Here is a 27,999-nt window from a genome sequence, read left to right as displayed (position 1 = left end):
TTATATAAGGGACTGTAAGGGTTTTGTATAATCTCCTTCTACAGTATGTTTTCATCTCACTCTAGCCACCCACCAAGAAGCTGAAGTAGTCGTCTCCCCAGGCGTTGCAGAACTGGGCTACAGTCTCCAGGGTGGGTGTGTTACCCAGGTCATGGTTCTCACTGACAAAAACCAGAGGGATGGAGGTGTCTGTACCCCTCAGAGCCACCTTCAAGTCCCGTGCCTGTCCCTCCCGGAACGGGGTGCCTGCATGGTGGAGAGAGGACACACTCACTGTTAGGGGTCGGCAAGTGGCGACCTGTGGGCTAGAAATAGCCCAAGCCTGTCTTTTATCCGGCTTGAAATTGGTGGTATTATTTCTAACTTCCAAGGTAGTTTTTTTTCTCCATTTAATGTTTCGATGGATATTATGCCCCCCTGCCTGTTCACAACATTCATGACCATCCACATATTAAAAACTGAGAAATTGAACAAAGTGAATATATCTGCTCTGTGAATAAAGTATGGAGAAAGAGTAAAATAAGTATATTTATAATTTACAATCAAACAAAAAAAAAAATAGGATAGCTCCTTCTGTCATTTAAATCTGGTGCTTGTATTCCCCATTCAAGCAGCTGTGGTGTCTGTACTGTATCAATCCCTGCATGCATTGACTTTATTAACATTTAGGGATCCTCGTGGGGTGGGGAGCCAATCAGCCCATATGTCCTGCAGAAAGGAATGGACGAGCATCTAATTATCTGATGACTGATGTGGAGACCGGAGAGACTTAACCAAATCAGAGAGCCATCTGGACTAATAGTTACAATACACTAACATGATTTAGACGAGAGGAACATTTATCGTATAGAGCAACAAAATCAGTCAAGTAAGAAAGAATAACAATCAAATGAGGTACAACGACTGCCAACTGACTGCTGATTGCTGCTGTGAACAAAGGGACAATACAGGGAGTCTGGTCTGAGGCTTTCAACAATATGTGTCATTATGTTAAATACAACTGGTAAATAAATGCTCCTGTCCTCTTAAATACATTTTCAAAACAATAATACAATTATAAAAAAGGAGCCCTCACATACAGACACAGATAGATATACAGGCTACTGTTGTTAGATCCACCACACTACACCATTCAAGGCTACTGTTGTTAGATCCACCACACTACACCATACAGGCTACTGTTGTTAGATCCACCACACTACACCATACAAGGCTACTGTTGTTAGATCCACCACACTACACCATACAAGGCTACTGTTGTTAGATCCACCACACTACACCATACAAGGCTTCTGTTGTTAGATCCATCACACTACACCATACAAGGCTACTGTTGTTAGATCCACCACACTACACCATACAAGGCTACTGTTGTTAGATTTGCATCCTTTAGTACAAACTCAAAAAAGTTCTGGGACACTGTAAAGTCCATGGAGAATAAGAGCACCTCCTCCCAGCTGCCCACTGCACTGAGGCTAGGAAAGACTTTCACTACCGGTAAATCCAAAATAATTGAGAATTTCAATAAGCATTTTTCTACGGCTGGCCATGCTTTCCACCTGGCTACCCCTACCCCGGCCAACAGCCCTGCGCTCCCCACAGCAACTCATCCAAACCTCCTCCACTTCTCCTTCATCCAAATCCAGATAGCTGATGTTCTGAAAGGGCTGCAAAATCTGGACCCCTACAAATCAGCCGGGCTAGACAATCTGGACCTTCTCTTTCTAAAATTATCTGCCAAAATTGTTGCAACCCCTATTAGTAGCCTGTTCAACCTCTCTTTCGTATCGTCTGAGATTCCCATAGATTGGAAAGCTGCAGCGGTCATCCCCCTCTTCAAAGGGGGAGACACTCTAGACCCAAACTGCTACAGACCTATATCTACTCTAGCCGGCCTTTGTAAGGTCTTTGAAAGCCAAGTTAACAAACAGATTACTGACCATTTCAAATCTCACCGTACCTTCTCCGCTATGCAATCTGGTTTCAGTGCTGGTCATGGGTGCACCTCAGCCACGCTCAAGGTCCTAAACGATATCATAACCGCCGTCGATAAGAGACATTACTGTGTAGCTGTATTCATCAACCTGGCTAAGGCTTTCGGCTCTGTCAATCACAACATTCTTATTGGCAGACTCAACAGCCTTGTTTTCTCAAATGATTGCCTCGCTTGGTTCACCAACTACTTCTCAGATAGAGTTCAGTATGTCAAATTGGAGGGCCTGTTGTCTGGACCTCTGGCAGTCTCTATGGGGGTGCCACAGGGTTCAATTCTCGGGCCGACTCTCTTCTCTGTATACATCAATGATGTCGCTCTTGCTGCTGGTGATTCTCTGATCCACCTCTACGCAGACGACACCATTCTGTATACTTCTGGCCCTCTTTGGACACTGTGTTAACTAACCTCCAGATGTGCTTCAATGCCATACAACTCTCCTTCCATGGCCTCCAACTGCTCTTAAATGCAAGTAAAACTAAATGCTCTTCAACCGATCACTGCCCGCACTTGCCCGCCCTTCCAGCAATACTACTCTGGACGGTTCTGACTTAGAATATGTGGACAACTACAAATACCTAGGTGTCTGGTTAGACTGTAAACTCTCCTTCCAGACTCACATTAAGCATCTCCAATCCAAAATTAAATCTAGAATCGGCTTCCTATTTCGCAACAAAGCATCATTCACACATGCTGCCAAACATACTCTCGTAAAACTGAAGATCCTACCGATCCTCGACTTTGGTGATGTCATTTACAAAATAGCCTCCAACACTCTACTCAACAAATTGGATGCAGTCTATCACAGTGCCATCTGTTTTGTCACCAAAGCCCCATATACTACCCACCACTGCGACCTGTATGCTCTCGTTGGCTGGCCCTCGCTTCATACTCGTCGCCAAACCCACTGTCTCCAGGTCATCTATAAGTCTCTGCTAGGTAAAGCCCCCCCTTCTCTCAGCTCACTGGTCACCATAGCAGCACCCACCTGTAGCATGCGCTCCAGCAGGTACAGTATATCTCACTGGTCACCCCCAAAGCCAATTCTTCCTTTGGCCGCCTCTCCTTCCAGTTCTCTGCTGCCAATGACCGAAATGAACTGCAAAAATCTCTGAAGCTGAGACTCTTACCTCCCTCACTAGCTTTAAGCACCAGCTGTCAGAGCAGCTCACAGATCACTGCACCTGTGCATAGCTGATCTGTAAATAGCCCATCCAATCTACCTCATCTCCATACTGTATTTATTTATTTATTTATCTTGCTCCTTTGCACCCCAGTATCTCTACTTGCACATTCATCTTCTGCACATCCTACCATTCCACCATTTAATATCTATATTGTAATTACTTCGCCACCATGGCCTATTTATTGCCTTACTTCTCTTATCCTACCTCATTTGCACATGCTGTATATAGATTTTTCTACTGTATTACTGATTGTATGTTTGTTTATTCCATGTGTAACTCTGTGTTGTTGTATGTGTCGAACTGCTTTGCTTTATCTTGGCCAGTTGCAAATGAGACATTTTTCTCAACTAGCCTACCTTGTTAAATAAACGTGAAATAACATTTTTAAAGATTCTCCACACTACACCATACTGCTGTTAGATCCACCACACTACACCATACAAGGCTACTGTTGTTAGATTCTCCACACTACACCATACTGCTGTTAGATCCACCACACTACACCATACAAGGCTACTGCTGTTAGATCCACCACACTACACCATACTGCTGTTAGATCCATCACACTACACCATACAAGGCTACTGCTGTTAGATCCACCACACTACACCATACAAGCATTAGCTGCTATGACACGTCCATGGATCAGCAGCCCCAAACCTGCTCAGCTACAGGTCCTGACAGAGATCATTGCGGCGAGGTCAGCATTTTTCATGCAGCAGTTAGGAACGGGCGGTCAGACGGACAATTTTGGGATTCAAATATTTTTGTCGTCCCGCAGAATATTTGGAAACAGTCGACTTTCTGATTGGAATGCGTTAGCCTAGGCCTACTTATTGTATTGAAAGCACATCTTTTAAATAGTTTTTTTTTTTACCCCTTTTTCTCCCCAATTTCGTGGTATCCAATTGTTGTAGTAGCTACTATCTTGTCTCATCGCTACAACTCCCGTACGGGCTCGGGAGAGATGAAGGTTGAAAACTTGCGTCCTCCGATACACAACCCAACCAAGCCGCACTGCTTCTTAACACAGTGCGCATCCAACCCGGAAGCCAATGTGTCAGAGCAAACACTGTGCACCTGGCCACCTTGGTTAGCGCACACTGCGCCCAGCCCGCCACAGGTGTCGCTGGTGCACGATGAGACAAGGACACCCCTACCGACCAAGCCCTCCCTAACCCGGGCGACGCTAGGCCAATTGTGCGTTGCCCCACGGACCTCCCGGTCGCGGCCGGTTACAACAGAGCCTGGGCACGAACCCAGGGACTCTGATGGCACAGCTGGCGCTGCAGTACAGCGCCCTTAACCACTGCGCCACCCGGGAGGCCCTGAAAGCACATCTTTGTCACATTATACACACGCTGCGTCAAGTTAAGTAGCTTACCTCTACTCTCCTAGTTGTGTGTGCAAGATCAGGTAAACCCAGTATATGTGTGGTCTAAATGAAATAGAATAGGCTGCCTATGCATGGGTGGAGAATGTCATGGCAGTTATCTTTCCAAGGAAATGTAATTAAATATGATGAGTCTATAGTTTACTACAGTGTCTATAACTAAATCGTGTTAATGGACAGAAGTGGAGGGCGCTCAACCAACGTGAGTTGAGGTGCAATCCATTTTTTAAATCATAGTTTAAAAGGAAAAGGTGCAACGCCAGCACAGGGAGATCGTTCAAGACTGACATTGACATTGAGGACGTTGGGAAATGCCCAACCATAGGGGCAACAGTGAGCGCTATTGCATAAAGCAGGCTTGAGTTTTGCTAGGGCATTGTGGAGGTGGGTGTTGGAGGGGCTGGCGGTTGAGCATAATTCCATGACTCTGGATCAAAAGCGTGTGTGTTCAATCCCATGTGTGAATGGGGATAATTCCATGACTCTGGATCAAAAGCGTGTGTGTTCAATCCCATGTGTGAATGGGGATAATTCCATGATGCTGGATCAACAATGATTGTGTTCAATCCCATGTGTGAATGGGGATAATTCCATGATGCTGGATCAACAATGATTGTGTTCAATCCCATGTGTGAATGGGGATAATTCCATGATGCTGGATCAACAATGATTGTGTTCAATCCCATGTGTGAATGGGGATAATTCCATGATGCTGGATCAACAATGATTGTGTTCAATCCCATGTGTGAATGGGGATAATTCCATGATGCTGGATCAACAATGATTGTGTTCAATCCCATGTGTGAATGGGGATAATTCCATGATGCTGGATCAACAATGATTGTGTTCACCATTCAGAATGAGTGCCTAAATTTAACCCTTAAGTTCTAAATTTGACGTTTGGAGAAATGGAACGATACAGAGCAGGAGCAACAGGAACACTTCAATTTGACCTTTGGAGAACGTGGATGAACGTCTAACTGCAGGGAGACTGTGAGAACTTGTTAGCGTGTGGTCTCAATTAAATAGAGTAGTCTAGCCTATGCATGAGCGGACAAGCACCTGGCAGTTAAGCACCTGACCAAGGAGCTATTGAAGTGTCATGTAATAAGGTGTGAGATGAAAATGGACAAACTAAAGGGTGTGCAACATAGAAGTGTAGTCAGTGGTCATTCTGAACGTCAGTAGGTCACATGACCAAAGAGCTATTGAAATTAGAAACATTGAAAAACATAGAAAATTCATGTAAAAACATGTGAGATGAAAATGGACAAACTAAAGGGTGTGCAACATAGAAGTGCCACGGATCTTGTACATATAGGGAGAAACATAATGCTGTACCACTAGAGAAAGATATACTTAGAGTGCATTTGCCATTCTGGTAAAATGCATTGTCTATTGTATAGGACAGGAAACCAAAGTAAGGCCATGAGAGCATAGGACAGCTGGACATACCAAGGTCAGAGGGACACACAAAGGAGGGGGTCAGCCAAATGACCAACGGATGGACTATAGACATAGGGCATATATTTTTAGGACATGAACAGAAGAGACACATAGTCTACCAGTCCTAATAAGGAGGAGGATAAGAGGATAAGAGGATAAGATGGGATAAGATGGGCATGTATTATTTTTGGGACATGAAGAAGTCCTGTCACCATTATAACTTGACTAAAAGCAGATATGGGCGTTATTGGGCGTGAACAAGCAGGATGCACAGATTGGGATATAATGGTGGCAGATGGACTGAGGGAAATAACTTCATTTGCATGTGGGATGGACTCATATGTTGTATGTGTATAAATCAGAGCCAGAGCTCTGGGAAAGTGTGTGTTCCGCGGACCATCTAGGCTTCTGATATGTTTGTATTAAAAGCCTACATTGAATTCACAAGTTCTTGTAAGTGTTATATTTTGTAACGATCCTCCACGACAATCCCTCTGGAACTTTCATTGCGCACACCTGGCCCCTATTCCCACTGATTGCATTTGTATATATGTGCCCTTTGTTCACCATGGTGCTGTCGATTATTGTTACTATGTCCGTTGGTGTGTGTGAGTACCTGTGCTGTGTGTTTTGGGCTTTCGTACCCTTAGGGATTGCGCAGATGATTACGGGTCTCGTCCCGTGTGCTAATCATCGTGCGTGTGTGTATTTATTCAAGGTACTTCTCGCTCTTTTGTTTGGGTGTCAACCCTGTGTTTCTGTTACGTGTTTGTTTGGGTTTCAACCCTGTGTTTCTGTTACGTGTTTGTTTGGGTTTCAACCCTGTGTTTCTGTTACGTGTTTGTTTGGGTTTCAACCCTGTGTTTCTGTTACGTGTTTGTTTGGGTTTCAACCCTGTGTTTCTGTTACGTGTTTGTTTGGGTTTCAACCCTGTGTTTCTGTTACGTGTTTGTTTGGGTTTCAACCCTGTGTTTCTGTTACGTGTTTGTTTGGGTTTCAACCCTGTGTTTCTGTTACGTGTTTGTTTGGGTTTCAACCCTGTGTTTCTGTTACGTGTTTGTTTGGTCTTCGTCCCCGTGCCTTTACGCGGCACTCCGTAATTGGGTGGAATAAAAAAAACTATTACGCATTCTTGCGCCTGTCTCTCGAATAATTCATGCCAACGTGACAAGAAGGATAGTCAGTGGACATTCTGAACTTTGTTGGAGGTCAGTATGTCACATGACCAAGGAGCTATTGAGGTTTGAAAAATGTTTGTAAAAATGTGTGAGATGAAAATGGACAATCTAAAGCGGGTGCGATGTGTAGGGCCACTGACTGTACATTCTGAACCTTGTTTGAAATCAGCAGGTCACATGACCAAGGAGCTATTGAAATACAAAAATGTAAATAAATAACTTAACATAGTGTGAGATGTAAATCGACAAAAAAAAAGGTGTGTGCAATGCTTTGCTATGCCGTCGGGTTAGCTATAACCAGTTTGGAATGTTTTAGGAGTAATGGTTAAAGAGCTATTGAAATTTGAAAAATTTGATTTGTCACTATGTTGACGGTCCCTAACTGCTGTTGGTAGACATAAGGGAAACTACAGGTGAATATCCAACCTGAATCTGTCTTTACCTCGGTGGTGGGCGTCAGACAGAAATCCAGAGGGTGTGGGCAGGTGCCATATGAAAAGTTGCGTGCTGGAGCAGGATGAATAAATCGGTTCTGTGCAGCTGTAGCTCCAGTCCTGCTACAGTTATACCTCATCAATCTGCATTTGGGACAAGTCAATACCACAGTATCGGTGAGTGATGATGAGACTAAGATTTTTCACATTAGGGTACTTGGGGGTAACTAGCTGCCCCTAACAACAATGTCTAATTGCTGGCACAAAAAAAGCAATGTTTAGGAAAATAAAGTGTATCTGGATGAAGGTCATGCTTTGGTGAATAAACTATAAAGGGACATAAATGGCTATTAAATCCATTTAATCAGTGTTATTTACAAATTCTTAAGTAAGTAATACTTAAAATCTAAGTCTAGTTGTCATATTTTAATTATTGAAATCAAATTTGGGGGATAAATGGTGTTTCACATGTCACTATTAATATCTGCACTATGAGGAGATTTGATGTCAAGTCCCTCTTTTTAACTCACAGGCACATTAATTTTCTTTGTTCTTTCTTTGTTGTTCCTTTTCCTTACAATCCATTATGTACAATTGCACTAAATATCTATTTGAATAATGCAAGATTTTAAATCCCAGCAGCCTTCAAAATGACAATCAGGAGCAAAAGGTTTTCAATAGTTGTTTTTAATTCATAAAAAAATATATTCATTGCAATATGATATTGGAATGGAATATAACTAATAGCATTAAATAACATTGGAATATAACATTTAATAACAAAAAAACATAACTAATTCAGTGTAACATTGATGTTGCATCTCTTATGCTCTGCTATTGCACAATTCTAATTTGTACCTAGGTCACACATTAAGCTATCCCCAGTACAATTGGAGCACAACTCATGAGACCACCTCCTGCACTGCTGACATCTAATCCAGTCCCGTGACTGAAAACAGCTCCTCACAGAAAATACATCCCGCATCCCTTTCTTTGGTGGCTGATGTGGCTTGTTGTGCTGCAACAACCTTCTTTGGTGGCTGATGTGGCTTGTTGTGCTGCAACAACCTTCTTTGGTGGCTGATGTGGCTTGTTGTGCTGCAACAACCTTCTTTGGTGGCTGATGTGGCTTGTTGTGCTGCAACAACCTTCTTTGGTGGCTGATGTGGCTTGTTGTGCTGCAACAACCTTCTTTGGTGGCTGATGTGGCTTGTTGTGCTGCAACAACCTTCTTTGGTGGCTGATGTGGCTTGTTGTGCTGCAACAACCTTCTTTGGTGGCTGATGTGGCTTGTTGTGCTGCAACAACCTTCTTTGGTGGCTGATGTGGCTTGTTGTGCTGCAACAACCTTCTTTGGTGGCTGATGTGGCTTGTTGTGCTGCAACAACCTTCTTTGGTGGCTGATGTGGCTTGTTGTGCTGCAACAACCTTCTTTGGTGGCTGATGTGGCTTGTTGTGCTGCAACAACCTTCTTTGGTGGCTGATGTGGCTTGTTGTGCTGCAACAACCTTCTTTGGTGGCTGATGTGGCTTGTTGTGCTGCAACAACCTTCTTTGGTGGCTGATGTGGCTTGTTGTGCTGCAACAACCTTCTTTGGTGGCTGATGTGGCTTGTTGTGCTGCAACAACCTTCTTTGGTGGCTGATGTGGCTTGTTGTGCTGCAACAACCTTCTTTGGTGGCTGATGTGGCTTGTTGTGCTGCAACAACCTTCTTTGGTGGCTGATGTGGCTTGTTGTGCTGCAACAACCTTCTTTGGTGGCTGATGTGGCTTGTTGTGCTGCAACAACCTTCTTTGGTGGCTGATGTGGCTTGTTGTGCTGCAACAACCTACTTTGGTGGCTGATGTGGCTTGTTGTGCTGCAACAACCTTCTTTGAGACAACTTTTATTTGAAGAACCTGCACCATTTTCTTTCTCTCTCTCTCTTCTTGTTGATGTTTCTGTCGAGCCTTTTCCTCCAGCAACCTTTTGTAAGGTGAGGCTGTCAGTACAGCTGCAGACTCTGCCTTCCTCTTCCTCGGCCTCGACTCCTGGAGCCTCGACCTCAGGGACAGCTCCAATAGAACTGCTGCAGCTGTTGGTTGTTGGTTTAAGCAAAAACAAACAAACAACAAGAACACATGAGTATTGGTACAATAAACACTTCTAACAGACTTTTTCATTTTCTTACCAACATTTGGACACGGGTATGCTGCAGGGTGGAGGTTGTGGCGGAGATAAATGTGGTCGAGGTAGAGGTTTTGGCATTAGAGCTAGTGGAGGTAGAGCTAGTGATGGTGCCGGTAGAGGTGGCGGCGGTAGAGCTGGTGGCCGTATCGGTAGAGGTGGCAGTAGAGCACTGTGGATGAATGAATTCGTTGCATTGAAAATAAACAACGGGGATCACGTGACCCTTGAACGAGATGGCCGCATGAACTAAGAGCTGCGCACAAATAGTTTCCAATTCCTAATCTTACCTCCACTTCAAGTTTAAACTCTTTTAGCTTTAGTTAAAAAGTCATGGCGGCGACAAAAGGCGACATTACAGTTAACATTTTTACCCGGACTCGGGCATTAGCGACTGAAAAGGCCTCCAAGAAGCAGCTAGCTTCAGAAAAAGCTAGCGCCATTAGCAAAGAGCAAGAGGACCCGTTCCCCCCCGAGGCCCAACGAATGCCAACCCCACACTCTGTCGAAGACATTCTTTCTGAGTTGAGATCCCAACGTACAGAACTCAGCATTAAATTAGATGCCATTAACTCTCAGCTCAGTGCGATAGGGGGCAAGGTGACAATCCTGGAAAATGCTTTGTCTGACATCAACAACAAGATAACCATAAACGCGGGGCACCTGGACGAGGCAGAGGGGCGAATCCTATTCATGGAAAACTTATTGACAGACGCCATGGAAACAATAGCATATGCTAAAAAGAAAATAGAGCATCTGGAAGAGAAAACATAGGACCTGGAAAACAGGGGGTGAAGGAATAATTGTGTTCTATTAAATCTGGGCGAAAAAAAAAAAAGGGAAACATGCCACTGATCCGCTACCTGCAAGACAAACTTCCCGAGTGGCTCCACCTGTCCACCGACAGGCCCATAGAACTCGAGAGAGCTCACCGAGCACTGAGGCCCCCACCAGCAGCCAGACAACCACCGCGCCCAATCACCATACGTTTCCTGAGATTCACCGACAAGGAACGAGTCCTACAGGCAGCGAAAATCAACACCGTTAGTGGGAAATGCCAAACTCACTTTACACCAGGACCTGTCAGCTGGAATACGGCGAAAGCGCCAAGAGTTTGACGAAGTGAAGAAATACTCCATTGACCGAGGCATCTTTAGGGGATTTAAATACCCAAACGAGCTCAGGATTCTTCACCAAGGAGCCCTGCGACACTTCAAAACTCCCAAAGAGGCAAATAGTTTTTTGAAAGACAATCCTGGTCAATGGGAAATGGACCAATGACTAAATACGACTACTGTTATTACTAGAGGTAAGACAACATATAGCCGATATCCAAAGACCCACCCGCCCCGCTAAATGTCATTATAGCCGTCTAATCTATATTTATTTTCCTTTAGCTGAGAGGGATAGGCTCTATAGCCTAACCTCGGCCTACTAATGTTTCAGCCTACTTTTATTTCCCTTTTTTTCCGTTGCTATTATTACTTGTGGTTCCCTATGTCCTTTGGGGGAGGTATATGTAGGCTGGGCTATTGATTTTATTTTCTCCCTCTTTTAATGTGGTCTGGACGGGGGCTGCGTTGTCACTTACTCAATGCGGAGCGGAGAGGATGAGGCATTTCTTTGGTGGGGAGGGGGAGACGTTGTGCGTTACTAACTGTTCCCGTTTTTTGGGGGGGTAGGGTTCGGAACACAGAATTGAGACTGAGCGGGGGGGTATTAGATCCAACGGGATATGTCGAGTTGTTTGGGAACTCGGCTGGGGTGTTCAGAGATTGTTATTTTATGTACACCATTTATTTCCCTTTTATGTGAACGCAGATATAACTATTATCCACCTTTACCCAGAGATGACTTGCACTAAAGTTCAATTACTGTTCGATGACGATGACTAGTACCTTAAATCTATTGACATGGAACTGCCATGGTCTAGGGCATGCAATAAAACGGAAAAAGATACTATGTGCTCTAAAAAAGGAAAAAGCAGACATTGCGCTATTACAAGAGACACGCCTCTGTGATGCTGAACATGCCAAACTCTGCAGAGCTTGGGTGGGACAGGTGTATTTCTCATCTTTCAAATCAAACCGTAGAGGTACAGCCATACTTATCCATACGAATGTTCCATTCATAATTGACAAATACATATCTGATCCGGAGGGGAGATTTATTTTGATAACTGGGTCACTGTGTGGACAACCAATTACTATCTTAAACATATACGCCCCTAACACAGATACTCCTGCTTTCATGTCAAAAATGATAACCCTGTTCAATGATCATTGTGTTTCCTTCGGCGTGGTGGCCGGAGATTTTAATTGTACCCTTAACCCAACACTAGACAAATCATCTCAAATCCCCACCACAAATCCTAGATCTGCAAAGATGTTGAACTCTCTTACTAAAGAGATGGGACTGATAGATATCTGGAGAGAGACTAATAGCTCATCTGTGGACTATACATACTACTCTAATGTCCATAACACCTACTCCCGTATAGATTACATTTTTATCCCAAAGAGTTTCATAAATTCAGCCACGTGTACAATCGGACCCATAGCACTTTCAGATCACGCCTTTGTCCACCTCCGCTTTGACCTCTGCAAAAACATCCCGAGGTCAAAGAGCTGGAAATTCAACACCTCCATGTTATCAAACGAAGCGTTCCATACATTGGTAACTACATAGATAGACAACTACACACAAGACAACAAAGATTCTCCTGTTTCTCCGGCCACAATGTGGGATGCTGCCAATGCCACACTAAGAGGTAATCTAATTGTATATGCTTCCTCTAAGAAAAAAGCAATGGAAGCACACAGGCTAGATCTTGAGAGGGAGCTAGAAAGCTGTGAAAGAGTACATAAACAATCCCCAGACAGCACCTCCTGGAGTCAACTTAAAGCAGCCAAAGTCAAACTGAATTTGGACTACACTCGGGAGATAAAAAAAAAAAGTTTTCTTTACTAAACAGAAATACCATGAGTATAGCAATAGGCCCAGTAGATTGCTTGCTTACCAATTAAAAAAAGAGCAGTCAGAGCGTACAATCATGGCTATCCGAACAGCAGAGGACGAGGTCACATATGACCCCAAAAAGGTCAATTTAACTTTTCATGATTTTTACTGCAAACTATATACAGTACCTTCTGAGAGAAAACACACGGAGGCAGAACTCCACTCCTTCCTAGAGGGAATCTCCCTACCTAAACTATCAGATACTGACCAAGAAGATCTCAACTCCCCCTTCACTCCTGAGGAGATCCTGGAGGCAATTACCTCCATGCCACCTAACAAGTCCCCAGGCCCAGATGGATTCCCCAGAGAGTGCTACAAAGCTTTTTGGCCCCAGCTTAGCCCTATTTTCATGCTAATGCTGGATGATTTTTGCAAAAACAGAGTTCTCCCAGGCTCAATGCACACAGCTCACATTAGTGTTGCTAAAAAAAGACAAGGACCCTCTATCCTGCTCGTCCTTCCGGCCCATAAGCTTGTTGGATTACGACTACAAAATAATGACCAAATTGCTCGCCAAAAGACTAAACACTCTTCTTCCCAAAATAATAAAAGCAGACCAAACTGGATTTATTAGAGACATATACTCTTCTGATAACATTCACCGTCTTTTTGATATTATTGATCAAGTAAACGCACAGAAGACCCCTGTCCTGCTGGCTTCACTGGATGCTGAGAAGGTGTTCGACAGGATGGAGTGGAGCTTTCTGTTCTCAGTCTTAGAAAAGTTAAATATGGGCCTAAACTATATTAAATTGACCAAATCACTATACTCTCATCCAAATGCCATGGTGACTACAAACAGACTGAATCCTGACAGATTCGCTTTGGGACGGGGCACAAGACAAGGGTGCTCGCTGTCCCCCCTGCTCTACTTGTTGGGGACGGAGCCGCTGGCAGAGTTGATAAGGAGCAATCCAAGTATTACGGGTGTTTCTGCAGGCGGCCTGCAGCACAAGATTTCGCTTTACGCGGATGATGTCTTGCTCTACATATCCAACCCTGAGAAATCCCTCCCTCCCATTTGAGACACAATTGCTCAGTATGGCAAATTTTCAGGTTATAAGATACATTTTAACAAATCCACTGTCCTCTCAATCTTACACTCACCAGCTCTATGAAGACATTCCAATGGAAGACACAGGTCTGAATAGCCTTTTCAAGGAAAACTATCTTTCCCTCCTGGATCGAATCAAGAACGATCTCCAAACCTGGATCTCCCTCCCAATTAGCTTAGTAGGAAGAATTCATGTCATTCGAATGAACATCCTCCCTAGACTGAACTATTTATTTCAGATGCTCCCATGCATCTCCCAGTTTCCTTTTTCAAAACAACTAACCAAAGCATCACCAAATTTATATGGGGCAATAAAAAACCTAGGATCAGGGTCTCCACTCTATCGAAACCTGAATCTAAGGGTGGTCTTGCCCTTCCCTCCCTTCAATTGTACTACTGGTCTGCCCAAATCCGCAACATGCTAACATGGATCACAAACAGACAAGAGTCAACATCGATTCAGATCGAAGCCTAATCCTGTGGTTCATTGCCACTAAGCTAAATTATATTCATTAATAACTTTAGTGAAGTGGGCAACATAGCCAAAACCTTTGTGATTTACAGCACCCTACTAGCGTGGAGGGACTGTAAGAAATACCTGGGCATTTCCTCCCAAATATGTTCTCACTCGCCCATAGTAGGCAACCTAGACTTGCCAAAAGTCCTGAAGGATGCCAACTTTAATCTTTGGCATACTCTAGGAATCAGCACCTTTTCAGACCTATTTCATCAGAAAACCACTACACTGAAATCCTATCAAGAGCTCTGCAGTGAATTCAATGTGCCAAGATCCCATTTTTTTTTTTTTTTTAATATCTTCAAATTAGACATGTCATTTCTTAATTTACTTCCAAGAGGAGGTTTAGAACTCAGTTGAATGAAGTTGAAACCCTTCTTGTCACAATCCATTAAAGGCAAAATATATTATATCTATAGACTCCTTTCTGATAAAGGAGGCTCCTCCTTTACTCCTTTGAAAATAATCTGGGAAAAGGACCTTGGTCTGACTATCAGTGATGAGTTATGGGCGGAGGTTTGCGACAGGGTATACTGCTCCTCTACTAATGTAAAAATGAAAGAATCTAATTACAATTTTTTTTACAAATTATATTACACTCCTTTGAGACTCCATAGAATGAAAACGGACATCTCTCCTAACTGTAAAATATGTACCTCTGAAAGTGGAACCTATAAGCATGTATTTTGGAACTGTAGAAAGATTGCCAGATTTTGGCAATCTATACATACTGCTGCACAGAAAATACTAGAGGTACAGTTTGATATGACCCCGTTTATCTATCTTCTTAATGCCCAGCAGGACTTTGTTCTTGATCCTGACAGAGAACATTTCCTTATGACTATTACATACTTTGCTAAGAAATGTATTATTCTATTGTGGGCCTCTAATACCCCTCCTACATTTAAAATGTGGATTGACCAGATTGTTGACTTTCTCCCTCTTGAAAAGCTCACTTATGACCTCCGCAAGAGACAGCCCAAGTTTGATAGACTCTGGTCTCCACTACTCAACTATATTTCAAATTGGACAGAGTGAATGGGGTGATTAGGGAAATGAGCAGATACATGTTGTGTAAGGTGCTGTAAAATCTAAAAACTACTTATTTGCTCGTCGTCTCAGCGAAGGCTGGAAATAGCTAATAAGAACCTTGATATTGCTGCTGCAAGTTTTATATATATATTTCTTTTAAATATATAATTATATATTTAAAAATAAAAATGTATTATTATTATTATTTTATATATATTATTATTTTGTATTTCTGTCTTTTAAAAGTCTATCACATCTGTGAATGTGGAATGTGTTTTGTTGGTTGATTGAAAAACAAGAAAACTTAACTTAATTTAATAAAACTTTAAATTGAAAAAAATAAAATAAACAACAAAAATAATACATTGGTGTTAGTACAATAAACACTTTCTACCAAGTACATGCTGCTTCTGCAACGTTTCGTTAATTTTGATTACTTTTTCTTACCGGCAATGGGCCACTCTATAACCTCAGCGGACACGAAGTCTGCTTCTGTGAAGATGTCCTTCTCCAAAGGCTACAGCCCACTGGCCCGGAAGCCCCCCACTCCTCTCTCCACACTGGCCAACTTGTTATTGGCCTTTGCGAAGAGGCCAGACATTTGGTATATACCTATCGTTTTCCCAGGATGGGTCGTCATACACTGCTGCCCTGTTGTAAAAGGCCTTCAGACCCTTGAAGACGTTACGGTCTAATGGCTGCATCTTGTGGCTGCAGTGGGGTGGCAGAGTGATGAGAATCACACCCTGGCTTCTTGCCGTCAGAATAGCCTCCAGGGTCTAATGGGAGGGGTGCCCATCGGGGTTCCTCAGGGATGCAACCAAAACTATGGGTGAAGTGGTGGAGCCAGACGACAAAGATGGTCCTGTCGACCCAGCCTGAGTCCCTCACCCTTCCAATGGACCCTGGACGTGCTCCAACCAGCAGCTGTTCTTTCATCCTCTTCCGGGGGAAGATGAAGAGGGGCGGTACGTACTGCCCCGCTGCACTGATAGCACAAATTACTGTGACTGTGAAGCCCCTCTCTGTGCTGGTCATCCGTGCAACCTGGTTCTCCCTGGGTGGCCACCACAGGCAACGGTTTCTGGACACTTTGTATTCACATCTCATCCATGTTCCCAATCCTCATTGGCGAAATGTCCCTGACGCTGTTTAAAATGTCCTCATAGGCCGGAAAAAACTGGTCATCCTTAAGCTCATTAAAGCCCACGGCCCTCAGAAGACCGGTTGCTTACAGTACTCGAACTGATAGTTGAGAGTTGCGCTTCATGAAGCCACTGCACCAATCAAGCCCTGCATACCCCGTTCCTTTGCTGAACCTGTGCTTGATTCCCAACCTCTCTGTCAGATGGAAGGCGAGTCTTCTCACGTCCCATGATGTTAGGCCAAATAGGGCTCTTTCCATTTGTTGAATGTGGTTGACAAGGTCACTTTCATGCGTGGAAGAGAAGGCTGGCACCCCACCCATTTGCCTGAAGCCTGGGTTTTTCTCCTCCTTTCCTCTGTGGTGCTGTAGGGTTCTTGGTGGAATGTTGAGCACCCTGGCAGCCCCCTTTAAGGTCTGCCAATTTTCTACTGCCTTCAGGGCATGTTGTATCACCTCAGAGCCATAGCTTCCACAGTCTGTTTTCTTCTTGTAAATTCTCATCTGCAAATAAATATTTTAGGAACTGTAAGGAACTGACGCCTAATCTAACAGATGGCCCCTAACCCTAACTACCCCACACAGCACCCAAGGGGCCAGTTACCCCCTAGTAGAGGGGGGCGAGTTGCTCCCAACACACTCATCCAACATATTACTACTTCACTCAAAAATGATCTAAATTTTTCTGGCTAAACAAGTTGATTATTAATCTTAAGGCTTCCCTAATTGTATAGTTTACAATTGGCTCATTCATCCCCCTCCTCTCCCCTGTAACTATTCCCCAGGTCGTTGCTGCAAATGAGAACGTGTTCTCAGTCAACTTACATGGTAAAATAACAAATAAAATAAATAATACAAATATATACAGTTGAAGTAGGAAGTTTACATACACCTTAGCCAAATACATTTAAACTCCGTTTTTCACAATTCCTGATTTAATCCGAGTAAACATTCCCTGTCTTAGGTCAGTTAGGGTCACCACTTTATTTTAAGAATGTGAAATGTCAGAATAATAGTAGAGAGAATGATTTGTTTCAGCTTCACATTCCCAGGGGGTCAGAAGTTTACATACACTCAATTAGTATTTGGTAGAACTGCATTTAAATTGTTTAACTTGGGCCAAACGTTTCAGGTAGCCTTCCACAAGCTTCCCACAATAAGTTGGGTGAATTTTGGCCCTTTCCTCCTGACAGAGCTGGTGTACCTGACTCAGGTTTGTAGGCCTCGTTTTTTTTCAGTTCTGCCCACAAATTTTCTATATGATTGAGGTCAGGGTATGTGATGGCCACGCCAATACCTCAACTTTGTTGTCCTTAAGCCATTTTGCCACAACTTTGGAAGTATTGTTTGGGGTCATTGTCCATTTGGAAGACCCATTTGCGACCAAGCTTTAACTTCCTGACTGATGTCTTGAGATGTTGCTTCAATATATCCAGGTTATTTTCCTCCCTCATAAGCCATCTATTTTGTGAAGTGCAAACCCTCCGGCAGCAATCCATCCCCACAACATGATGCTGCCACACCTATGCTTCACGGTTGGGATGGTGTTCTTCAGCTTGCAAGCCTCCCCCTTTTTCCTCCAAACATAATGATGGTCATTATGGCCAAACTGTTCTATTTTTGTTTCATAAGACCAGAGGACATTGCTCCCAAAATTACAATCTTTGTCCCCATGTGCAGTTGCAAATGGTAGTCTGGCTTTTTTCTGGCGATTTTGGAGCAGTGGCTTCATCCTTGCTGAGCGGCCTTTCAGGTTATGTCGATATAGGACTCGTTTTACTGTGGATATAGATACCTGTTGTACCTGTTTCCTCCATCATCTTCACAAGGTCCTTTGCTGTTGTTCGGGGATTGATTTGCACTTTTCGCACCACAGTACCTTCATCTCTTGGAGACAGAACGGGTCTCCTTCCTGAGCGGTATGACGGCTGCGTGGTCCCATGGTGTTTATACTTGCATACTGTTCTTTGTACAGATGAACGTGGTACCTTCAGGAGTTTGGAAATTGCTCCTTCAGGAGTTTGGAAATGTCAAGCAAAGAGGCACTGAGTGTAAAGGTAGGCCTTGAAATACATCCACAGGTACACCTCCAATTGACTCAGATGATGTCAATTAGCCTTTCAGAAGCTTCTAAAGCCATGACATAATTTTCTGGAATTTTCCAAGCTGTTTAAAGGCACAGTCAACTTAGTGTATGTTAACTTCTGACCCACTGGAATTGTGATAAGTGAAATAATCTGTCTGTAAACAATTGTTGGAAAAATGATTTGTGTCATGCACAAAGTAGATGTCCTAACCAACTTGCCAAAACTATAGTTTGTTTACAAGAAATTTGTGGAGTGGTTGAAAAACGAGTTAAGGACTTCAACCTAAGTGTATGTAAACTTCCGACTTCAACTGTATATATACAGTATATTTATATATATATTTTTTAAATATAAAAAATTATATGAAAAATTTATCAACTTACCACAAAATTATTTTGTAGAAATATATCCAAAAGTTGTGATGACACAGATTACATTTTTGGTTGAGCAAGAGCAGTGGCAGCCAGGTAAAGTGTTGGGGAAATAATTTGGTGGCATCTTGTGGTCTTAATGTGAATTACAGGAGGGGGGGGCAGCTACCCCAGGGGGCTAGTTACCCCCCTAGTACCCGAAAATGTGAAATGATTACAAAGTTAAAGAAACCACACAACTCTATGAACAATGACTATTTTTTTCAATTTCCATGGCAAATTTTACAAAAACATATTTAGGTTCACTTGAAGAACAGTGCAGATGCAAAGATGGGTAACAGGATGACACTTTGTTGTTTTAGTGCCATCATTCTGTTACCAAACTTTGCATCTGCACTGTTCTAAAAAAAATGAATGTGTAATACATTTTAAAGTGAAATATCGGAGTCTCAGCATTATTACCATGAAATTGCCCAACACGTCAATTGAGATTCATGAACCATGGCGAGCTGTGATTTCTGTAGAACACAACCCCATTACGGCATTGACAGCAACTGTAACCTAGAACCACATCTCTAGCTGTGATGCTGATTTTCATTCACCCATTGATTTCTGATATTAAAGTTATGATGTATGTGGACAAAAGGAAGAGTAGCTGCTGCTTTTGCCGCGACTAATGCGGATCCTAATAAATACCCCTAAATACCAAATATTGCAACGCTAGCTTCTATGAGGCCACTAGCTCCTATGATGGTATCATTTTATTTAGACAGCGAAAGGCACACTTTAATAGGCTGAGCTGAGCTCAGAGAATATCTGAGAAAGAAAGGATTTTGACAGGTCTGGATAAACACATTCCGATGGGACTCTGCTGAGAAAACAAGAGTCCTGTACTGTATACCACATTGTTGGCTCAAGCATTTAGGAGATTGAAGGGTTCTCCAGCTGCTAGTCCTTCAGTCAAGCCAAATACTGTATATAACCCATGTATCCATATTCATCAGACTGCATACTGTGCTTAACTTCATGTGCGTACAACCTTGTCCTTGAGAAAAAGTACAAAAATATGCATCACAATTAGTCTAAAAGATAAAAACTATATAAAAATGAATACATAATAGGTAATTCACAAGAGCTATAACAAAACAAGGGCACAGGCAGTATTACAAAGTATTGTATTGACTTCACTATTAATCAACTGAGCCAGCCAGTACATTCTGACACAGATGTACCAGAGACAGTTAGTTCTAACTCTTCTCTGTAGGGGTCCCCCCCTACATAGTCTCCTCTCTCCTCCTCTCCTTTCCTTTCCTCTCCACTGTCCCCAAACCCCTCATAAACCCATTAGAAGCTCTTCCCATTGGACGTCCCCATCAGCAAAACACACACACACACACACACACACACACACACACACACACACACACACACACACACACAGAGCCTGATTTCCCCACTCTCTCTCCTGTCCAAATTATGCGCTGCTGCTGCTCAATTCCACAGAGTCCCACTTTATCTGCCTTCAACTACAATTAGAAGGCTTCCGCATGGGTGGAGGGGGACTGTATGGCTCAGTTGGTATAGCGTGGTGCTTGCATCACCAGGATTGTGGGTTCAATTCCCGGGGCCACCCATACGTAAAATGTATGCACACGTGACTGGATAAATGCATCTGCTATATGGCATTCAGCATATTATTATATTCTATACTACTGGGAGTCAGAGTCTAACCTCACTCTTACCTTCCCCCATTCATGTGCTCTTCTGTCGTCCCCTAACCAACCGCTGAAGTCCTTTGTAGTGCTCATTAGGAGTATGTTTAGTCCAGCATGTTGCTTTAATCTAATCATCCTTCCTTCTCTGAACGTTTCACGGCTCTTCATTCTCTGTGAGAGTCCTTGATGGGTCTCTCCCTCAGTCTCTCCTGGGATGGGATTACATTTTACTCATTTAGCAGACACTCTTATCCAGAGCGATTTAGAGGAGCAATTATGGTTAAGTGCCTTGCTCAAGGGCACATCAAGGGATTTAAAAGAGCAACCTTTTGGTTACCGGCCCAATGCTCTTAACCACGAGGCTACCTGCCGCCATGGGATCACAGCGAGATTTGTCAATAATAGCAGCACGGAATGGGATGGTGACAGGGTATATGTTTCCTCTGACAGCTGCTAGTTAGGGAAGGAGACCTGCGGATTTCTGGAGTAGGGGGTCAGGGATGGGCATTTTCCTTGGGCCCAGCATGGAGCCTTGTGGCACACCACAGGTAGTTAACAAAGGTGATGGATGATCAAACTGTCAGTCGCTGAGTCCTTCAAGGCCCTGTGTTTTCCTGATCACTACAGTGATAATGTACGTTGTTGAAGGATACAAGTAGAGAATTTAACTAATTATATAGCCTTTCTCCCTTCGTGGTGACTGAAGAATGGTGAAATATGAGATATTTTCACACAATAAAGTGAGGTATGCAAACAAGTTGGGGAGGGAGATGTTTACTCAAAGACACACCCAGCCAGGAGACATTTGGGGCCAATTTCCTGTCTTTCCCTGACAGCACTGTTTGTGGACAGGCAACCTCCCCTGGCCAGCAAAATAGTTTTTTTTCTGTTTGTAAATAAACACAAACAGCTTTTTGGGGATTTCAAATGTCATTTGGGGAGTGTTGCCTGGCGATTACCCCCCTCCCCCCCGGCAGTGGGAGCCGTGGAAACGGCTGTGCGTGTGACGGGCATAGCTTGTAATGCACCTGGCACACACAACCTGCTCAGGCTGCCTGACGGTAACTAAGAGAGACGGCAGGCCATTTAAAATGTCCCCAAACCCTGGGCGGTTAGACTATCACTATGCATTTGGTCGGGACATGTGAAATCACAGTGACCTATAAATGCAACTGATCAGGGAGGGATGGAGGGATAAAGGGGAATGAGAGGAAATCGTGCCCTACTTATCAAAATCAAATCAAAGTTTATTTGTCACGTGCGCCGAATACAAGTGAAATGTGCACCTTACAGTGAAATGCTTACTTACAGGCTCTAACCAATAGTGCGAAAGAAAAAGGTGTGTGTGTGTGTGTGTGTGTGTGTGTGTAAGTAAAGAAATAAAACAACAGTAAAAAGACATTTGAAAATAACAGTAGCAAGGCTTTATACAGACACCGGTTAGTCAGGCTTATTGAGGTAGTATGTACATGTGGGTATGGTTAAAATGGATGCAATCAAGGTAACGGAATGATATGACAACAGCCAGTGAAAGTGCAGGGCGCCAAATTCAAAGCAACAGAAATCTGTTGAAATTAAAATTCCTCAAACATACAGTACATGTCTCTTATACCGTTTTAAAGGTAATCTTGTTGTTAATCCTACCACAGTGTCCGGTTTCAAATATGCTTTACAGCGAAAGCACCACAAACGATTATGTTAGGTCACCACCAAGCCACAGCCATTTTTCCAGCCAAAGAAAAGGTCACAAAAAGCACAAATGGAGATAAGATTAATCACTAACCTTTGATGATGTTCATCAAATGACACTCATATGACTTCATGTTACACAATACATGTATGTTTTGTTTGACAAAGTTCATATTTATATAAAAAAATCTGAGTTTACATTGGCGCGTTACATTCACCAGTTCCAAAAACATCCAGTGATTTTGCATAGCCACATGGATTCAACAGAAATGCTCATCATAAATGTAGATGATAATACAAGTTATACACATGGAATTATAGATATACCTCTCCTTAATGCAACCGCTGTGTCAGATTTCAAAAACTTTACAGAAAAAGCAAACCATGCAATAATCTGAGATGGCGCTCAGAAAAATAATCAAATTAGCCGCAATGTTGGAGTCAACAGAAACCAGAAATTACATGATAAATATTCCCTTACCTTTGATGAACTTCATCAGAATGCACTCCCAGGAATCCTAGTTCCACAATAAATGCTTGATTTGTTCGATAATGTCCGTTATTTATGTCCAAGTAGCTACTTTTGTTAGCGCGTTAGGTATACAAATCCAAATGCTCGTGCAGGTCGAGCATTACTTCGGACAAAAACTTCAAAAAGTTATATTACAGGTCGAAGAAACATTTCAAACTAAGTATAGAATCAATCATTAGGATGTTTTAATCATAAATCTTCAATAAAGTTCCAACCGGAGAATTCCTTTGTGTCTAGAGGAGCATCATGTGGAATGCGCATGACCAGGAAATGGCTCTCTGCCAGTAACCTGACTCATTCAGCTCTTATTCAGGCCCACAACACAGTAGAAGCCTCATTCAAGTTTCTAAAGACGGTTGACATCTAGTGGAAGCCCTAGGAAGTGCAGCTTCATTCATATCCCAATGTGAATTCAATAGGGCCTGGGTTGAAAATCGACCAACCTCAGATTTCTCACTTCCTGTTTCTTTTCAGGTTTTTGCCTGCCATATGAGTTCTGTTATACTCACAGACATCATTCAAACAGTTTTAGAAACTTCAGAGTGTTTTCTTTCCAATACTAATAATGATATGCATATATTATATATATATTATATATATTATATATATATATATGCATATATATGCAACTGAGACTGAAGGGCAGGCCGTTTACTCTGGACACCTTTCATCCAAGCTACTCAATACTGCCCCTGCAGCCATAAGAAGTTAAAGTGACTATGCATATATGATGAACAGAGAGTAGCAGTAGCGTAAAAGAGGGGTTGGTGGGTGGTGGGTGGTGGGACACAATGCAGATAGCTCGGTTAGACAATGTGCGGGAACACTGGTTGGTCGGGCCAATTGAGGTAGTATGTTCATGAATGCATAGTTAAAGTGACTAAAAGTATAAGATAAACAGAGAGTAGCAGCAGCGTAAAAGAGGGGTTGGGGGGAACACAATGCAAATAACCATTTGGTTACCTGTTCAGGAGTCTTATGGTTTGGGGATAAAAACTGTTGAGAAGCCTTTTTGTCACGACTCCAACACGACTCCAAGACTTGGCACTCCGATACCGCTTGCCATGCGGTAGTAGAGAGAACAGTCTATGACTGGGTGGCTGGGGACAATTTTCAGGGCCTTCCTCTGACACCGCCTGGTGTAGAGGTCCTAGATGGCAGGCAGCTTTGCCCCAGTGATGTACTTGGCCTTACGCACTACCCTCTGAAGTGCCTTGCGGTCAGAGGCTGAGCAATTGCTGTACCAGGCAGTGATGCAACCGGTCAGGATGCTCTCGATGTTGCAGCTGTAGAACCTTTGGAGGATCTCAGGACCCATGCCAAATCTTTTTAGTTTCCTTAGGGGGAATAGGCTTTGTCGTGCCCTCTTCATGACTGTCTTGGTGTGTTTGGACCATTCTAGTTTGTTGGTGATGTGGACACCAAGGAATTTGAAGCTCTCAACCTGCTCCACTACAGCCCCGTCGATGAGAATGGGGATGTGCTCGGTGCTCCTTTTCCTGTAGTCCACAATCATCTCCTTAGTCTTGGTTACGTTGAGGGATAGGTTGTTATTCTGGCATCACCCGGCCAGGTCTCTGACCTCCTCCCTATAGGCTGTCTCGTCGTTGTCGGTGATCAGGCCTACCACTGTTGTGTCGTCAGTAAACTTAATGATGGTGTTGGAGTCGTGCCTGGCCATGCAGTCGTGGGTGAACAGGGAGTACAGGAGGGGACTGAGCACGCAACCCTGGGGTGCTCCAGTGTTGAGGTTCAGCGTGGCAGATGTGTTGCTACCTACCCTGACCACCAGGGTGCGGCCAGTCAGGAAGTCCAAGATCCAGTTGCAGAGGGAGGTGTTTAGTCCCAGGTTCCTTAGCTTAGTGATGAGCTTTGAGGGTACTATGGTGTTGAACGCTGAGCTGTAGTCAATGAATAGCATTCTCACATAGGTGTTCCTTTTGCCCAGATGGGAAAGGGCAGTGTGGAGTGCAATAGAGATTGCATCATCTGTGGATCTGTTTGGGCGGTATGCAAATTGGAGTGGGTCTAGAGTTTCTGGGATAATGGTGTTGATGTGAGCCATGACCAGCCTTTCAAAGCACCTCATGGTTACAGACGTGAGTGCTACGGGTCTGTTGTCATTTAGGCAGGTTGCCTTTGTGTTCTTGGGCACAGGGACTATGGTGGTCTGCTTGAAGCATATTGGTATTACAGACTCAATCAGGAACATGTTGAAAATGTCAGTGAAGACACCTGCCTGTTGGTCAGCACATGCCCGGAGCACACGTCCTGGTAATCCATCTGGCCCCGCAGCCTTGTGAATGTTGACCTGTTTAAAGGTCTTACTCACGTCGGCTACGGAGAGTGTGATCACACAATCGTCCGGAACAGCTGATGCTCTCATGCATGCCTCAGTGTTGCTTGCCTCGAAGCGAGCATAGAAGTGATTTAGCTCGTCTGGTAGTCACTGGGCAGCTCGCGGCTGTGCTTCCCTTTGTAGTCTGTAATAGTTTGCAAGCACTGCCACATCCGACGAGCGTCGAAACCGTTTCAATCTTAGCCCTGTATTGACGCTTTGCCTATTTGATGGTTTGTCGCAGGGCATAGGGGATTTCTTGTAAGATTTGAAAGCGGCAGCTCTACCCTTTAGCTCAGTGCAAATGTTGCCTGTAATTCATGGCTTCTGGTTGGGGAATGTACGTACAGTCACTGTGGGCACGACGTCCTCAATGCACTTAATGATAAAGCCAGTGACTGATCTGGTGTATTCCTCAATGTCATCGGAAGAAGCCCGGAACATGTTCCAGTCTGTGATAGCAATCCTGTAGTTTAGCATCTGCTTCATCTGACCACTTTTTTGTAGACTGAGTCACTGGTGCTTCCTGCTTTAATTTTTGCTTGTAAGCAGGAATCAGGAGGATAGAGTTGTGGTCGGATTTACCATTTGGAGGGAGAGTTTTGTACGCGTCTCTGTGTGTGGAGTACAGGTGATCTAGAATTTTTTCCCTCTGGTTGCACATTTAACATGTTGATAGAGATTTGGTAGAACTGATTTAAGTTTCCCTGCATTAAACTGTACAGTCATGGAAAATATGAGTTACTTACCGAGCACTCAGAGGATTGTGCAGGAGTGGAATGTGTTTAATGTATAAATGTATTCACATTATAGTGTTTGTCAGCAAAACGTACAGTACAAGGCAAATTGGAGGTCATTATTACTAAGCATGGACAAAAGGAGAGGAAGAGGGTAGCTCTGGGGTCATCTGTATGCACAGCATTTCTTATGTAAGCAGAAGTAAGATTTTTCCCTTGTCATTTAGCTAAATGTGCATTCTGCAAAATGTGAACAAACACTACAGAAAAATGCTACCTTTTTATATAGTCAGGATAAAATCATGTTCATGAGAACTATATTGGACACATATAGTATACATCCCAGAGAAGACAGACAGACAAGCCTGGTGACTTCTGCAGATGCACATCAGAGCCAAATATTCCACAGATCCACCCTTGGAAGGCAAAGCACCCCACAGTCCCTAATTGTCAGGCAAAGGTAGTAGGAAAGCAGCACGTTGGCGTGCAACAATATTATCTCTGCAGTGGGTCTAGCCTTCCGATTCCTCTTACCCTGTTATCAAGCTGGACATCAAACACTCACCAAGCTATAGCCGCTCACTTAATTACATTCACCACCAGCACCTGTTTCCCCGCTAATGCCTCTCAGGCATACAGAGAACACAGAGAACACCACTCAAACTTGTTCTCCTCTTTAAAACCACACAGGGAAGGATTGGGTTTTTCTGCATTTTTTCTTACATTGACAAATGGGAGTTTAGTTTTCCTTAAGGCCCTCTTGCTTTCTCCCAAGCCAGACTCAGATCTATTTGAGTAGATAAAACTCATCATTTTTCCAAGATCTACCATTTGTGAAAGATTTCCTAGAGGCAAATACTTCCCTCATATATTTTTGATAAAACATCACACAGATACAGTAGTGGGAGGGAGTCTACTGTTAAGTCCGCCGGTATCAAGATGCGGCTCATTCTTCTGCCTCTCATAGAGAACATTCTGTAATGATTCCAAACACTCCTCCAAACACTCTAACGTTCTCAAGAGTGCATGCATTTAATCAGAACAATCTCAGTGGGGAAGGGGAATCCATTAATCATTATATAACAGCCATATTCCATTCCCTTTATAGACCCATATAATATCAGAGACTTTCAAACTGATTTATCAGAATGTCAGTGCATCTGCATAGCTGCTGGGCATAAAACTGTTGTGGTCACACAACTGCAATGAAAACTATACTCGTCCACTCCCAGTTGTTGTTATGAATACAAACGATGGCATCATGTAGGGGACAGTGACACAAAAAGGATCCCATCATTGTCAAAGCATGACTGGACTGCTCTCTTCTATACAGTATGTCTACCATATGAATACAGGAAATATTCTCATGTTCACACCTGTTAAGGCTCAGGTGTCTTTCCTTTGAACTTTGTCTTACCTTGCATGGACCATGTCCCCACACAGCACCATGAACTTGGGCCTGCGGCACAGCTTGTTGACGGCCTCCACAGCCTGCTGGGTCAGTTGGACCTCTTCGGCCCACTCGTCCCCTCCCCTGTCACAGTCCCCCTCCCTCCTTTGCAGACCCAGCTGGAGGTCTGCAAAGGATGAAGCAGGATGGACCTCTCCATTCCTTCTGCTCTTCTGGGAAGGTAGGAGAACAGGGGAGAGTCATGCCAGAGTCGTTGAATAAAAGATACACTCAACATACGTTTTTTGACACCCAGTCTCTCCTCTGTTCGTGAAAGTAATGCCGGAGTTATAGTCCTAACAGCAGTATTCTTACAAAATGGTCCTGTAGACCCACAGGGGATTTTGTTCTAGCCCTTACTAATCAATTAATCATCAAGCCCTTGAATCGTTTAGTCTGGTAGGTTACTACTGTCTGTAACAAAAAGCCTACAACCCCTGTGGGTCCAGGGCCAGGAGTAGAGAACAACACTGATGTAACAGTTATTGCCATAGTCGTGTTTCCCCTCTCAATAAAGA

At 43.4% G+C, this 27,999-nt stretch overlaps 1 protein-coding gene and 1 pseudogene across 2 annotated transcripts in view; one reads left to right on the top strand and one right to left on the bottom strand.

Annotated features, from left to right (window-relative positions):
* Window positions 1–27,999, top strand: part of LOC149974499 (uncharacterized) — a 90,931-nt gene that overhangs the window by 11,993 nt on the left and 50,939 nt on the right. The window lies entirely within an intron of this gene.
* Window positions 62–27,685, bottom strand: LOC149974500 (serine/threonine-protein phosphatase CPPED1-like; annotated as a pseudogene).

This window comes from Oncorhynchus mykiss, chromosome 20 (assembly GCF_057628025.1).
Source record: "Oncorhynchus mykiss isolate SJ-2025 chromosome 20, ASM5762802v1, whole genome shotgun sequence".
Lineage (NCBI taxonomy): Eukaryota > Metazoa > Chordata > Actinopteri > Salmoniformes > Salmonidae > Oncorhynchus > Oncorhynchus mykiss.
The sequence above is the reverse complement of the archived record's forward strand: the minus strand, read 5'-3'. Positions and strand labels throughout refer to the sequence as shown.